Source organism: Heterocephalus glaber, unplaced genomic scaffold, assembly GCF_053883595.1.
Source record: "Heterocephalus glaber isolate CG9 unplaced genomic scaffold, H.glaber_assembly_v1.0 deba00001456, whole genome shotgun sequence".
NCBI lineage: Eukaryota > Metazoa > Chordata > Mammalia > Rodentia > Bathyergidae > Heterocephalus > Heterocephalus glaber.
Genome location: NW_028258304.1, coordinates 2,059,822 through 2,072,949, shown reverse-complemented (window position 1 = coordinate 2,072,949; position 13,128 = coordinate 2,059,822). Strand labels below are relative to the sequence as shown.

Below are 13,128 nucleotides of genomic sequence, written 5' to 3'. Positions count from 1 at the left end.
TACTTGCATATCGTAAGGTATTTAGAGGGGATCAGTATTTCATCTAAGTGGTCGGTGGAGTAAGTCACTTTCTTAGCATGCCCAAGGACCTGGGTTATATTCCCAGCATGGCTGCGTAAGTGTAAATATATACATAAATGTAAACCCTCTTGTAAGCATCCTCAAAAAATATGGTGGGGAAAGTCAAACAAGCACCTCTACTAAGACTTGGGAAACACTTTGCTCAGTGCTCTGGCCCCTGGAAAGAAACCATTGGTGAATCTGTTTTTGTAAAAATATGGCTTAATGCAGAAGCAAATTCTTACCAAGTTTAAAAAGAGGTATGCAATTTGTATTAAAGAAAAATGTATTTTTCCCAAACCCCACTAAATGTCTACTGAGAAACTAAGAATAAATATTTTGAAGGGAGGCATGCTGTGTCCAGGTGCCCAGAGTCCCACGTAATGAGGCCCAAGCCCTGCAGTGAAGACCATCAAGCCACATCTGTTTTCTACTCAAGCATGCTTGTTTAAATGCATAAATGAAGACCAAGACAGTATCTAGTGTTGCTATATTGGAGCTCTTCTGAGGAGTCAGGCTACAATTTCAGCCTTCACCTCCTGGCTGTGGGGCTTTGGCTAAGCCAGCTTCCATGTGTCAGCTCTGCTAGCCCTTAAGTCTGTGTCATGCACCTTTACCACCTTTTGCTTTATCTTTGCCTGCTGGCTGATTCCCTTCCCAGCAAAAGAAGCTATAACCTTGAGTGCACCATAATTAGCTTTTGAACATAAGGAGAAAGGAGACTATTAAAGGGGCTTGGGACTCCAGGCTCTCACTTATACTCTGCCACCCCTTTGTTCCCCGGGCTGCATTGTGTGAGGAGAGGGAGTACCATCTTGTTCTCTGAGTGTGCCTGACCTCCCAGGTCTTGATCTGCATTGGACCTTTGGCTGACCAGTCCCTGACCCACTCTGGCCTTGCTTCAGCAGTCCCATGTGCCTCAGCCTTAACCTTCATCCCAGCCAGCAGCTCATTACAAAGGAGTCCTTGCTGATAACCAACAGGTCACATTCTCCTTGTCCCTGAGCTGCCTGTGATCTCTTCTTCCATCCCGTCAGGGCTCTACCCTCTACCCTTACAGTTTCTGGGTGGTGTGAGTAGAGGATAATGCCATGGATAAGCCCAGAGAAGACAAGTGGGAATCCATCCTATCAGCCTACAATACCCAACTGGCTTGTTGTGGTTGCTGTTTCCAGGATTCCTTTCAGGAAAATGTGAATAACAAGTTCAAGAGAAGGCACATGGACAGAGTCCCTCAAGGGTTGCATGATGGCCTGAACCTATGCCAAGAGCACTGCTTCTCAACCTTAGTTACACATTGCAATCACCAGGGGAACTTTAAACTGTTGATGCTAGAGATTCTAATATAATTAGTGTAGAGAGTGACCTGGACATGAGGAGTTTTTAAAACTCCCTGGGTGATTCTAAAGAGCAACCAGGGTTGATATAGTATAGGCTATATGTTAATGGTTATAACATGTAATATAACTCCCATTCCAGGTTATGGCCATTTTTAGCAAGCCAAACAAAGATGGCATGAAACCACATGTTTCTAAACTCATATCATGCCAATTCTCATATCTGTCCAGGCCCACTCAAACCATCACCTGCCATGGTATATTTGGTCTGGGCTCCATATGCCACCATGCCCTAATTCTGCAAGGCGGGCAAACTGTAGCCTCTGTTCTTGGTTCTTTCACTAACCTGCCATCTCCTTATAAAAGCCCTTAGCAGATCTCCCCCAACCAGCACCACCCTTATCAGTCATGTTGATGAGATATTTGGCAACAAGAGACAGGGGTAAGTGACTAGGGTAGGGGAAGGAGTCTGCTGGGAGAGGTGGCCCTCAAAAATATCCTCTAGAGAAGATTTTAAAGTAGAGTCGGTGGGTTGATACAGCAACTGCAGATTGCACTTACAAACTTTAAATCCAGACTCTTTTCATTCATCTAAATGGAGAAAGAGTGAATAGATCTGTCAGGAATGTTTCTGGTGGAATTTGCTTGGACTAGAAGAAATCAGAGGCCTGAAATCTTGCCTCAATTCTGTACTTGATACCTGCATGAGCTTGGGCGAGTCATTTCCCTTCTCTGGGTCTCACTTTGTACATCACTAAGGACAAAAAGGGAGGGAGTGACAAAAAGGACTTCTGGGGCTCCCTTTCAGCTCTGACACCAAATGGTTCTCCCAAGCTGGAGACAGATTCATGTAGAAAAGGCAGAAGGGTGAAGGACCTGGGTCTCCCAGAGCAAGGACCTCCTTGCTTCCCCTGAGGCCTGTTCCTCAAGCCAAGTGCTAAAAGAGAAACACCTGCAAAGAACATATACAAGCACCTGACAGCAGCCTGTAGCTTCAAGTCAATCCTGTGAGCCTGGAATCAGTTAAGAATACTTCGCCTCCATCATGCTCCTATCCAGCCTCATCTCTGGACCTGGAGAGTAAGAAGGGACTCCAAGGTCAAATAGAAGAGGACTGTACCACGGCCATGTAGACGTGTGGTTACCACCTGGATTTTCCTGGCAGGCAGAGCTGCAGACCAAAATCCTTCCACTGCATCAACCCCGCTCAACCCCACCACTGCTTATCAGTGACTCATCATGGCAAATAATTCCTTCTGGCACTTCCAAAGCCCTGAACCTTCGATATTATTTTTAAAATAGCAACAAGCAACCTCCTGATGAATACACTGGATGGGATCGTGGAGATGTAAGATCCCTGTGTTCTCTCCAGGCCCACCAGCTGCCCAACTCTCAGCTTCTCTGGAACAGGGATTGTTCTGGCCAGCACAGCCTGGTACTGAGCCTTCCTAGCCTCATTTCTTTCAATCCAGGCAGGAAAAGGTGGAGCTCTTCCCTTCGCTGCGGAGTGGCTGCACTTCCCAGGAATGGGGATGTGAAGGCTGTGAAGCAGCTCATCCCTTCCTGAAGCATGAGGAACAAGACGTCCTGAGCCTGAGGGAGAGGAGCCTATGGTACCATGTCTCTGGCCCCCTGCCCTGCTTAGCTTCTAACCCCAGAGGGCTGTTCCCAAGGTGTTCCTGTGGGGATGATGTAAGGTGGGGACATTGACTCCATCATCATTACAACAGGGGCCCTGACAGACCCTTTGGCTTTGTGAACCAGAGGCATTCTTTTGTGATCCTTCCTTTCCTCCCCATAATGCTGTACAAATGATCAAAGTTACAAAAGAAAGGGACAGACTGTGGAACAAGAACTACCTGGGTTCAAATCTCAGCTATGCCTATCATTAGCTGTGTGATCTTGGGCTGGTTAACCTAACTTTTCCTCAGCTTCCCCATATATTACATAGGGGTGATAATTTAACTGCTTCAAAAGGTCGCTGTAAGAACTATCAGTTAATGTATGTGAAGTACTTAAAACAAGACCTGGTGTAAAGCAAGCGCTATTAACTCTTTTGGTCCTAGTAGGTGTCATTTAGGGGACAGAATCGTTTTAGCATTAGGAACTTGAGTAATGTGAGGCTTGTGAGTCAGTGGTAAACAGGTGCACACTAAATTACTGTAATTATGTAGTTTAGGCCAAAAAACTAATTCAGTCATGAGCTATACTAATAAAAGAAGAACTAGGAAAAGACTGATGAGAATGCCTAGTTTTCTAATAATGGGACTATGTCAACGTGGAGATGACAAGAAAGAGGCTACACAGGATGAGGAAGATCAAAGACCAGTGTCTGTTCAGCCAGGTGTGATGGGAAAGAAAGAATTAACTGGTCTTTATCCCCTTTCCTGGCACAGAGCTTTAAAGACTCTTAGGATCTTTCCAGTGTCCAAAGGATAGAAGAATATCTTTTGTTATTCATAATAAGCCCCTTTCAACCTAACCCGAGTTTATGCTAATAAGGTGACTCAGAGTGGGCCCCAAGATAGTTTTAAGGGAGGATCTGGTCAGAAAGACCAAGTGCATGATTAGAAAGTTGGAGCGTCCCTCCAAAGAGGGAGAGGGGCTACAGGCTGAATTCAATTAAAGGGCAAATGATTTAATCAACTGTGCTTTTGATAAAATAAGCCCCCTGACTTAGAAAAGCAAAAATCAAAAACTCTCAACACTCAAGCTTTGGGGAGTTTCCTGGTTGTGAACACATTGAGATTGGGAGAGTAATGAACCCAGATTCCATGAGGAGAGGGCATGGAACTCTTTGTGTTCCCACTCCCACCCAGACCCTGCCCAAGGAGACTCTTGCATTTACTGCTTCTGACTTAGATTATTATAGTAAAACTATGATTGCAAGTACAGCAATTCTAGTATCTTCTCCAGGCCATTTTAATGAATCGTGGAACCTGAAAAGGAGTCGTAGGAATCCCCAAACTTAAGCCAAGTTAGGCAGAAGTCCAGGTCGTCTGAGGATCCACTTGTGGCTGATGTCTGAAGTGGGAGCAGTCTTGTTGGTGATCTTGTCCTTTAACTAGTGGTAGTTAATTTGTAGCCCATTTAACTCAGACATGCAGTTGTTCAATTGAATTGAATTGTTAGACAACCAGTTGGTGACAGAGAATTGGTGACAGACTAGCATCCACCAACTTGTATTCATGAATTATTTTCACTCCCAGGACCACTCTGTGAGGCGGATATTATTGTCCAAGTTTTTCACATAAAGAAACTGAATCTCAGAGAAGTTAACTAACTTGCCCCAAGGTCACACATCCAACAATGAATTCACTCAGAACTATCTCTGGCCCCAGATCTTCACCTTTCCACTCCATTACATTGTCCCTAAACATCAGTTGGGCTGTCTTGTGGGAGAGGGGATTGGCTGATTCCCTCGAGTCTCAGGGACCAGAATTAGGAAGCCAGGTGATTGCTACAGACAGGCAGATTTTCCTGAGAGCGTAAAGAACATTCTGATAGCAGGAGCAGCCCAGTAGCAGGAAGATGGGACAGCTGCCTTGTCAAGCAGTGAGCTCTCTCCTGGTGTCACAGTGCTTTCTTGATGCTGCAGAGGGGCTTCTGCCCTTGTTGGGGATGGAACAGGGGTGGGGGGGGGGTTGGTGCAACTAGCAACTAGGAGCTCCAAGGTCCAGAAAATTCTCTTGCAGCTCTTGAGTGAGCAAAATGAAGGGAAGTTCAGGACAATGACCTGAGCGTCTGGAAGCTCATCCTCATTGGATGGGCCCACTGCAAAGTATGCCTCACCCCCCATCACCTCTAAAAGCCGAAACTACTTACCCAAAGGCTACCCCAGGCTTGTTGAAGGCTCTGTCCTCTCAGCACTGGGTCTACAACCTGTGCTCCACACTCAAGGGTGCCAGCTGCATCTACACAACCTCAGCCATCCAGGTGGAAACTGGGAAATGAAACACAAGCACAGCAAACATCAGGGTGCTGTCTGTCGAACTACGACCCTTCTCAACCTGACTTATTTCGCAAACTGTTGGGACACACTTAAAAGTGAACTTCAAGTGATTTTTTTAAATTTTAAAAAACAATTTATATCTATAAAAAAGAAAAGAAAGTATTTTTATCTTCACAATTGGGATCAAAATTCCCTTTCAATAAGGAACTGGTAGAGCCCTCTGCTGAATGCTGGCTGGTGAGGCCTCAGAGGAAGAAGGCTGCTCTGTGTGGTGGAAGGAGCAGAATGTGGAATTCCTGCCAGAGCCCAGGGATAAGACCACTTCCTGGGACCCCTCCCCAAAACACTTCACTGCCCTACAAAACTTACAGCCAGTGCAGCCCCAAAGGCAGAAATAGCCTGAAAAATATCACACCCTATGCAAATTGGAAAACCTCAGATTTACACAGGGCATGAATTAGTGAATTCAAAACAACTTCACCTAGAATTCAAGGGAAGAAAGCCCCCCAGTTAATGCCGGGGTAAAAAGTCATAGAGTACTCCTGAAGAAGGAATGTAATGTTAGTATCTTACAAACATGGGCAATTTACCTCTAAAAATCATGGTCGGTGAGATCTACAAAAGATTAATCACTGAAGTGTATAAGCACACATACAAGAGTGATAGTCTTCCAGAGGTGTGGGGGCTGTCTCACCAGGACTGGCAGCCTTCCTGACTGTCCCCTTGCCCCCTGACATAGTTTGTCTCCATCCCTGAGTTGATACTGTCCCTAATGGAACCATCCAGGGAGAATTGTCCCACTCAGGAGGGACAAGAAGAGTGGGCTTAGAAGGTATGATTTACCTGGGAGAGTTCTGGACAGCTACATGCCACTAAGACAGCCTCATCCTCAACCCAGCCAGTAGGCTGGGGCTCAGCATTTCAGTGCTTGGGGTCCCTGAAGCCTTTCAGTTAAGGCACCAAAAATTGCTTCCAAGAGCAAGGTTCTGTGGTTGGCACGTTTAGCACTATCTGCATCCCCCTTCCAGTGGTTTTATTTTTGCCTAGAACAAGCTCATAGCCATCACTTGATGCTACTCCTGTCCAGTGCCCACCAATACAGGAGCCTTCCCTTCCAGGGCTAACTGCACAGTGGTTTGCTGACACACCACACTGCCCTCCTTTAGACCAGTCCTGCAGCCAGGCAAGTTGCATTACTTCAAGCACCAGCTTCCTCCTTGGCTCAGCACCCAGCCATGGAGGGGCCTGGGACTATAATTAGTTAAGATGTGACCTATTAGAGCCTAAGCTATTTCTTGTGTGCAATAACAGAATTTATCCTTTGTCTCCAGAAGTGACATGTGCCATTCATGTAAGAAGGCAAGCATCTGTCTCCTAGATGAGCAAAATAGTACCATGAAGAAAATAACTCCCATCCCAGTCTCCATCAGTGTTGAAATTTCACTATTAGGGCTCCATTCCTTGGGTTATGGTGTTATCCACTTATTGAAATGAAGATGGCCCTGAGAAATATTGGGGGTAAAAGTGTTACTATCTGTAAACCATGGCAGCAAAATCGTCAAATGGCTGACTGCAGATTCTGGCTGAGCTGGGCCAGGACAGGTATTTGCAAGTTTTAATGTGGGAAAGGGAAGAGAGAGTCCCTATGCCAGGGCTACCCAAGAGGGCCCCCGCACTTGGACAGGGCTGGTGCTCTGGGGACCCTGGATGACCATGGCCTGAGAGAACCCTTAGAGCCTAGCTAGTGGCAGCATCAAGGCCAGTATAACTCCAATATTTGCCTTGAGAACCACCTGCAGGCCTTGGCAGAGCTGAGAAGCAAGGTGCAGTGTGAGCCATGGTGGGAAAAGGCATCCTGGGTAGTTCAGCACATGGCACCTCAGGGTCACCTGCTCTCAGTGTGCTGTCAACCTGGGCTGTGAGGTGGGAAGAGTCAGACAGTGACTCTAGTCCTTGGCTGCCCACAATACTATGAGGCATTTGCCCACCTGCATATCCCACAGCCATCCTAAAATCAACTTGTGAAAAAGACCACCACTCCCACTGACCCCACTAACACCACAGCCTCCCTCTGCACAGCCCCTCTTCTCTGCCACCACCGACCAGTCACTACACCACTACCCCTCGATCATCCCGGGAAAGCAGCCTTGACTCTTTCCTCCTCTTGGCCTGTGCATCTTACTGGTCTTTAATATCTCTGGTTTTATGTCCTAAAGATTTCTCTTCCCAGAGCACCATGCCTAAATCATGCCTCCATCTCTCCTCCCATGCAGCACTCTCTGGCCCTTGGTCCTTCCTCTCTTCTGCCCACCCCATCCCCCTGCCATCCAAGCATGCCAAAGAGTTATTCTAAACTTGCAAATCTGGCCCACACCTGCCACTGCCCTGCTAACACCCCTTGCCCTTTACTGGAGGCAGTTTTCCCACATCTCTTTTTTTTTTAATTCCATCTTTTCTAGCCAAAACTTAGTCAAAGTTAGAGTCTATTTCCAAAATGGCAGGTATTCCTTTCACCATTTCCAAATATAAAACTTTAATTCTGAATTTGCTTTTTTAAACCAAATGTGTGTTCAATGTTAAAAAAAAAAAATCAAACTCATCAATTGACCAGAGGGCTCTGCCTTTCTCTCTGTCCTCTCACCTCTCCTTGAGATGGCCACCTGTAGGGTGAGGTTCCAACTCTGAACTGACACCTACACCCCCATGGGCTTCCCAGCACCCACTCGACCCTCCTTGCCTATTAGGCTGCAGTGTATTTGCCGGACACAGATGCACAAGGGACCCTGTGTCTGCCAGGAATGCCCTTCCCTCTTTACCTCCTCTTTCAGCTCATTGGTCCACTCTCCTGGGAGCCTGCTCCCATGCCCTCTCTCTCCAGCTGTTACTTTTACTCATCTCTTTCGTTCCTCTTGCAGCCCCACAGCAGCAATCTATTCCCTGAGCTCCAAGCAGGGAGGTGCTCATCTTAGGCATTTCTCCATGTGCCAGGTTGCCATGGGGTTGGTATGAGGTGGGTGCTGAATAAAAGCTAGCTGAACTCAAATGCAACTAATGGTGCACTGGAAACGTGGGCCAGCTTAACAAAGCTGCACTGTCAGGGCCTGGTCGTGGAGGTGAGGAAAGCCTGAGGGAGGCTCACAGTACAGTTTGGGAAGACAGAACCAGAAGCAGCTTGTTTCAGGGTAAGGTGCTAGGCACAGTGGCTAGAGCCCTAGTGCCTAAATCACTTCCTCCTAGAAAAAAGTGTCCTTTTGATATAGAACCCATTGGATAGGCTCCTCCAGCCACTCTTCTATTCTACCTTGAAGCAGAACCCCAGCAACTGATTGTAAGTAACAGTCCAACTCCACAATGCAATGTTGATCATAGAGGACAAAGAGGAAGATAACACACACAGCACACATCAAGCCTTTGTGGCTCCCCAGAGTTTTGTCTCACTGTCTTCTTTCCTCTCACCTCTTCCCTCCAGGATCTCCTCCCCTTCCCTGCTGAGAACATGCACCCTCCCCCCCCACACACTCTTCTCAGAGAGCTCCAGAGTTCCCCTCAGCATCCCCAGTTGCAGTTCTCACACCTCTGCCCCTCTTCAGCAGACCCCGCTTGGAATTCACCCCACTGAGAAGGCAGCTGGGGATGCAAGTCAGGAAAAACGCCCCTGTTGTGGTGCACCTTCTTCCCTGCCTCACTAAGGCCAAGTACACACACCCACTGCAATATGAAATCCCATTTCTATGTATCACTTCTTGTGGCTGTAAAAAGAATGGAGGGTCTATAAGGGGAGTAGCACACCCCCAAGTTGTCTGACTGTGCTAAAGTCTGCCTTAACTCCATACACCCTGAGGAGAGAAGTGACTAGTCATTTGCCACTTCAGTGGGGGCTTCCAGATGGCAACAGGCAGTTGCATGGCTTAGCATGCAGAGCCCAAAGAGAAAAGACTAAGGGAGCCATCATCTGCAGCTGTCCCATCACTGCCACAGGCACAGCCCCTCTGTGCCAACAGCCATGCAAAACCTAGGCCTCAGCCCCCCAACTCAGCTCTGGGCAGAGACAGCACAGCATTTTTGACAAGCCTAAGGCTCAGAGTCAGAACCCCAAACTCACCAATCCCCAAAAGAGGTTCCCTCAAGTGGGAGAGGAGGCGGTCATGGCTGTGCAGTTGCTGCTTTGCAGAATAAATGGAGGCAGTTGAATGGAAGAGAAGACCACACCCTGCCTGGTATGTTCAGATAAAGGAGGAGCTCATGCCTCTGCATTGGTGGATCACAGGGGACACTTATCAGCATCTCTTCACATGCTTCTGAATTTTCCAGAGTTCCACATTAGGTAGGAACTGCTATGATCATTTAAGACAGAAGTAGCTTAGAAGGAGAAAAGGAAGGGGAAAAGACCGAAGAAGGAGAGAAGTAGTAGTCTACTTCTAGAAACCCTATTGGCTGGGGGAAAATCCTTTGTTTGTTTGTTTGTTTTCAGACAAGATCTTGCTAAATCACTAAATTGCCCAAACTGCACTTGAATTTGCAATCTTCCTGCCTCCACCCTCACAAAAGTGCTAGGATTACAGGCATTTACCTGTACCTGGCTTGGAAGAATCCTTTAATTCCCAATTGCTACATGCCCAAGCTATACTAGTTTCCTGGCATCTCTCACATATAGTTTCCTAACAATATACAAGGGATTTTCAAAGCCTTCAGGCAAGGGGCCTCAGACCTCGTAGTTGTAGATAATTTTATTTCCATTCTCCACTACCAGAAATTGCATGTTGTGAAAAAGTGGACCCTGTACTCCTTACTGAGGTAATTAGTCCCATTCCCTCTCATTGAACAACAGAGTTATTTGTCAAATATTGGTGCCCAGGAGTGAGCAAGAACTGGACATGAGAAGGAAGATATCTGGAAAGAATGAGACACAGCCTCTGCTTGCTAGAGACTCATAGTCATGTTTGTTTACATAAAAAACATGAATACAAATAAAACATACATAGATACTTATAAATATGTATTCAGTCAGCTGTTAAGGTCAACACAATACAAGAAAGCAAAAGCCAGGAGTGATCTGAAGTACACTGTGTTCAATGTTTGTTGGATCAGGACACTGGACACCTGGGGTCTACACTTATGAGAACCAAAATCCTGAGGCAGAGCCCAAAGAAAGACATTCAATCAGCATGAGCTGTAAAACATCAACAGATGCTAGTGCTCTGTGGATGCTTCTCTCCAACCCTGCAGTGAAGGATCAGCATCCTGGTTTTTCAGGTAGGAAAACTAAGGCTTTGGGAAACCTGACTCATTCCAGGCCACTTGCTGATAAAGGACAGGGCCTGAATTTGAGCACATCTGGTTCCAGAGCCTATACTTTGCCACACTTTCCTCTTCTATTCCTTCAGATGAAGGTAAGTGGACCCAGGGGCCTGTAGAAACATGAGGAATGAAAATCTGCAAATGGCCACAGCCCAAAGCCCAGGCTTCGTATTCCTGACAGAAGCCCCAAGGACTCAGGCAGCACCCAAAAGGATGATTCTGGCTCCTGCTTCTGTCATATGTGCTCAGAACTGAGCTCTTCCCCAGTCAGAAGGAAATGGGTATTAGGAGACAAGGGAGAGAATAGACAGCTCAAATGTTCACTGACAAGGTGAGCCACCATGCTTTCAGGTAATAAGGATGCTTCTGGTCCTCTATAGGAGGACAGGTGGGCTTCAGTGATGACAGATGGCAACTGATCACCTACACATACTTCCTTGACTGTCAGGTCACTGTAGTGTAGGTAGAGCCCACATCTGAGTCCTGCTTTCTCTGGACTCAAAGGCAATTGTTTCTTTAAGTACCTGGCATGATCCAGGGCCTGGCTCATCATTGGAAGGTCAAGGGATGAAATTCACAATTCTTGTGTTCAAAAGGCCCATGATGGCATGGAGGGGGGGTAGCTCATAGAGGGATTGTTTCAATACCTGGTGAGGGCAGGGAATAGACGGTGCTCCAGCAAAATCTTAGGAAAGCAGCAGGGTGATTCCCAACCACAAGGCTACAGCATTAGGCTTTAACCCACTCTTCAGGAGCCTCTGCCACTGATTACAGCACCATATGGACCTCATGTCTTTGTAAAGGGGAAAGAAGGGGCATTTGGGAAGCCCTGCTGATACACAGGCATTGCTGAACTAGCAGGATGGCTAGGCTCAGCATTCAAATAGTCAGTCTCTCCAGTGAAAAGGTCAGCTAAACTTGGAGGCCAGGCAAACAAAAGCTCATCAAAAAGGCTGACTAATTGAGCTGACTTGTCCTCTGATTTGCTATTCCATACCTCTGATTGTCACAGATACTTTTGAGCAGTCACCTTGTCTACCTTCAGTCTTTAGGCAAGACTTTACCTAATATCACTTTGAAAAGCTTCAGTTTGATCAAATTCAAACATTAAACAATTATTCTTCTGTTTGGCCCAATCTGGATGCATTTGTTCTTCAATAGGAAAGTGACATATAACCCACTGAATCTTGTGGGAGGGCTACTCTTGTCTCATATACCCACTTTCAGCCACGATGTCACAGAAATAGCTGCTGGACAATGTGCCCTCTGTGTCTAATAGAATAAATTATATCCTAGGACAGAATAGGTAGAAATAAATGTCCTGCTGGCCTCCAGATCATCCATGTGAAAACATCCCCAAAGTATGTGCATTGAAGGTCCAGCTGTCACTGGATGTCAAGAACAAAAGGGCAAAAATAGGATGTATGTTGTTGACTTTCCACTCCTCTCCCTGGTGGTTCAGTAGAGTTTGGGTTTTTATCATGAAGATACCAAAGAAAGAGCTATTTCAACTTCTGTATTTTTTCGAGTGTGTATTTTTTTTTGCATGTTCATGTGTCAGAGGCAACACCATGTGCTTCTTAAACCCATTCTTCTCATATCCAGACACCCATATTTCATAGCCCCTTCTCTCTAGATAAGACCATATGGAATATAGAGTCATGGAGTGTAAGGAGAAGTGATGGAGTCACCTGTAGCTTAGGCAATTGCTTTAGTTTGGATCTGGAATGTCCCCCAAAGGCCCATGGGTAAAGGCTTGATCTTTAGCTGGTACTATTGGAAGGTGATGGAATCTTTAAGAGGCGGGGCCTAGCTGAAGGTTTTAGGACATTGGAATTGTGTCCTTGAAAGATATTGTGGGACACTGGTCTCTTCTGCTTTCTTACCCAGCCATAAGTAGATGGGCTCTGTTATGACTTATATCTGGATGTCTCCCCAAAGCCTCATGCACTCAGAGGTAGGGCTTGTGGAAGGTGATTGGATTATGTGGACATTACAGATGGCTTGGTATTAGGAAGTGGGATCTGGTTAGAAGAGGAAGGTCACAGGGGCATGGTCTAAAGGGTTTATCTCCCTACCTGGCTTTGCCTTTTCCTTGTCTCTGCTTCTTGGATGCCATGACATAAGCAGCTCTCCTCCACCATGACCCTTTGCCAGACTACACTGCCTTGGAGCCAGCCAACCATGTACCAAAACAAGAGCCAAAATAAACTTCTCCTTTAAGTTGTGGGTGTCCGGTATTGTGTCTCAGAGATGAGAGAGTGACTAAGATAAGCCCTTTCTGCCATCTACACCTGCCATGCCAATGTGCCACCACAGGCCCAAAACAATGGCCTGAGTCATGGACTGAAACCTCTAAAACTGTGAGCCAAAATAAACATTTCCTCTTTTAAATAGCTTTATCACGGGTACAATAATGCCTCAGTTCATGAACACTTCTGTTCATCAATAATTCAGTTTGCAAACAGAAGCATTTGGCAA

At 46.3% G+C, this 13,128-nt stretch overlaps 1 protein-coding gene across 5 annotated transcripts in view; it reads right to left on the bottom strand.

Annotated features, from left to right (window-relative positions):
• Add2 (adducin 2) overlaps positions 1-13,128 on the bottom strand; it is a 106,684-nt gene that overhangs the window by 42,463 nt on the left and 51,093 nt on the right. For 3 of the 5 annotated variants that reach the window (XM_004849906.4, XM_004849904.4, XM_087215938.1), the window contains exon 2: positions 5,223-5,340. The gene's annotated coding sequence lies outside the window, so the exon portion shown is untranslated. Of the gene's footprint in view, positions 1-5,222; positions 5,341-9,451; positions 9,526-13,128 lie in introns of those variants that run through there. The other 2 variants (XM_087215937.1, XM_004849905.3) reach the window with 2 other exon arrangements.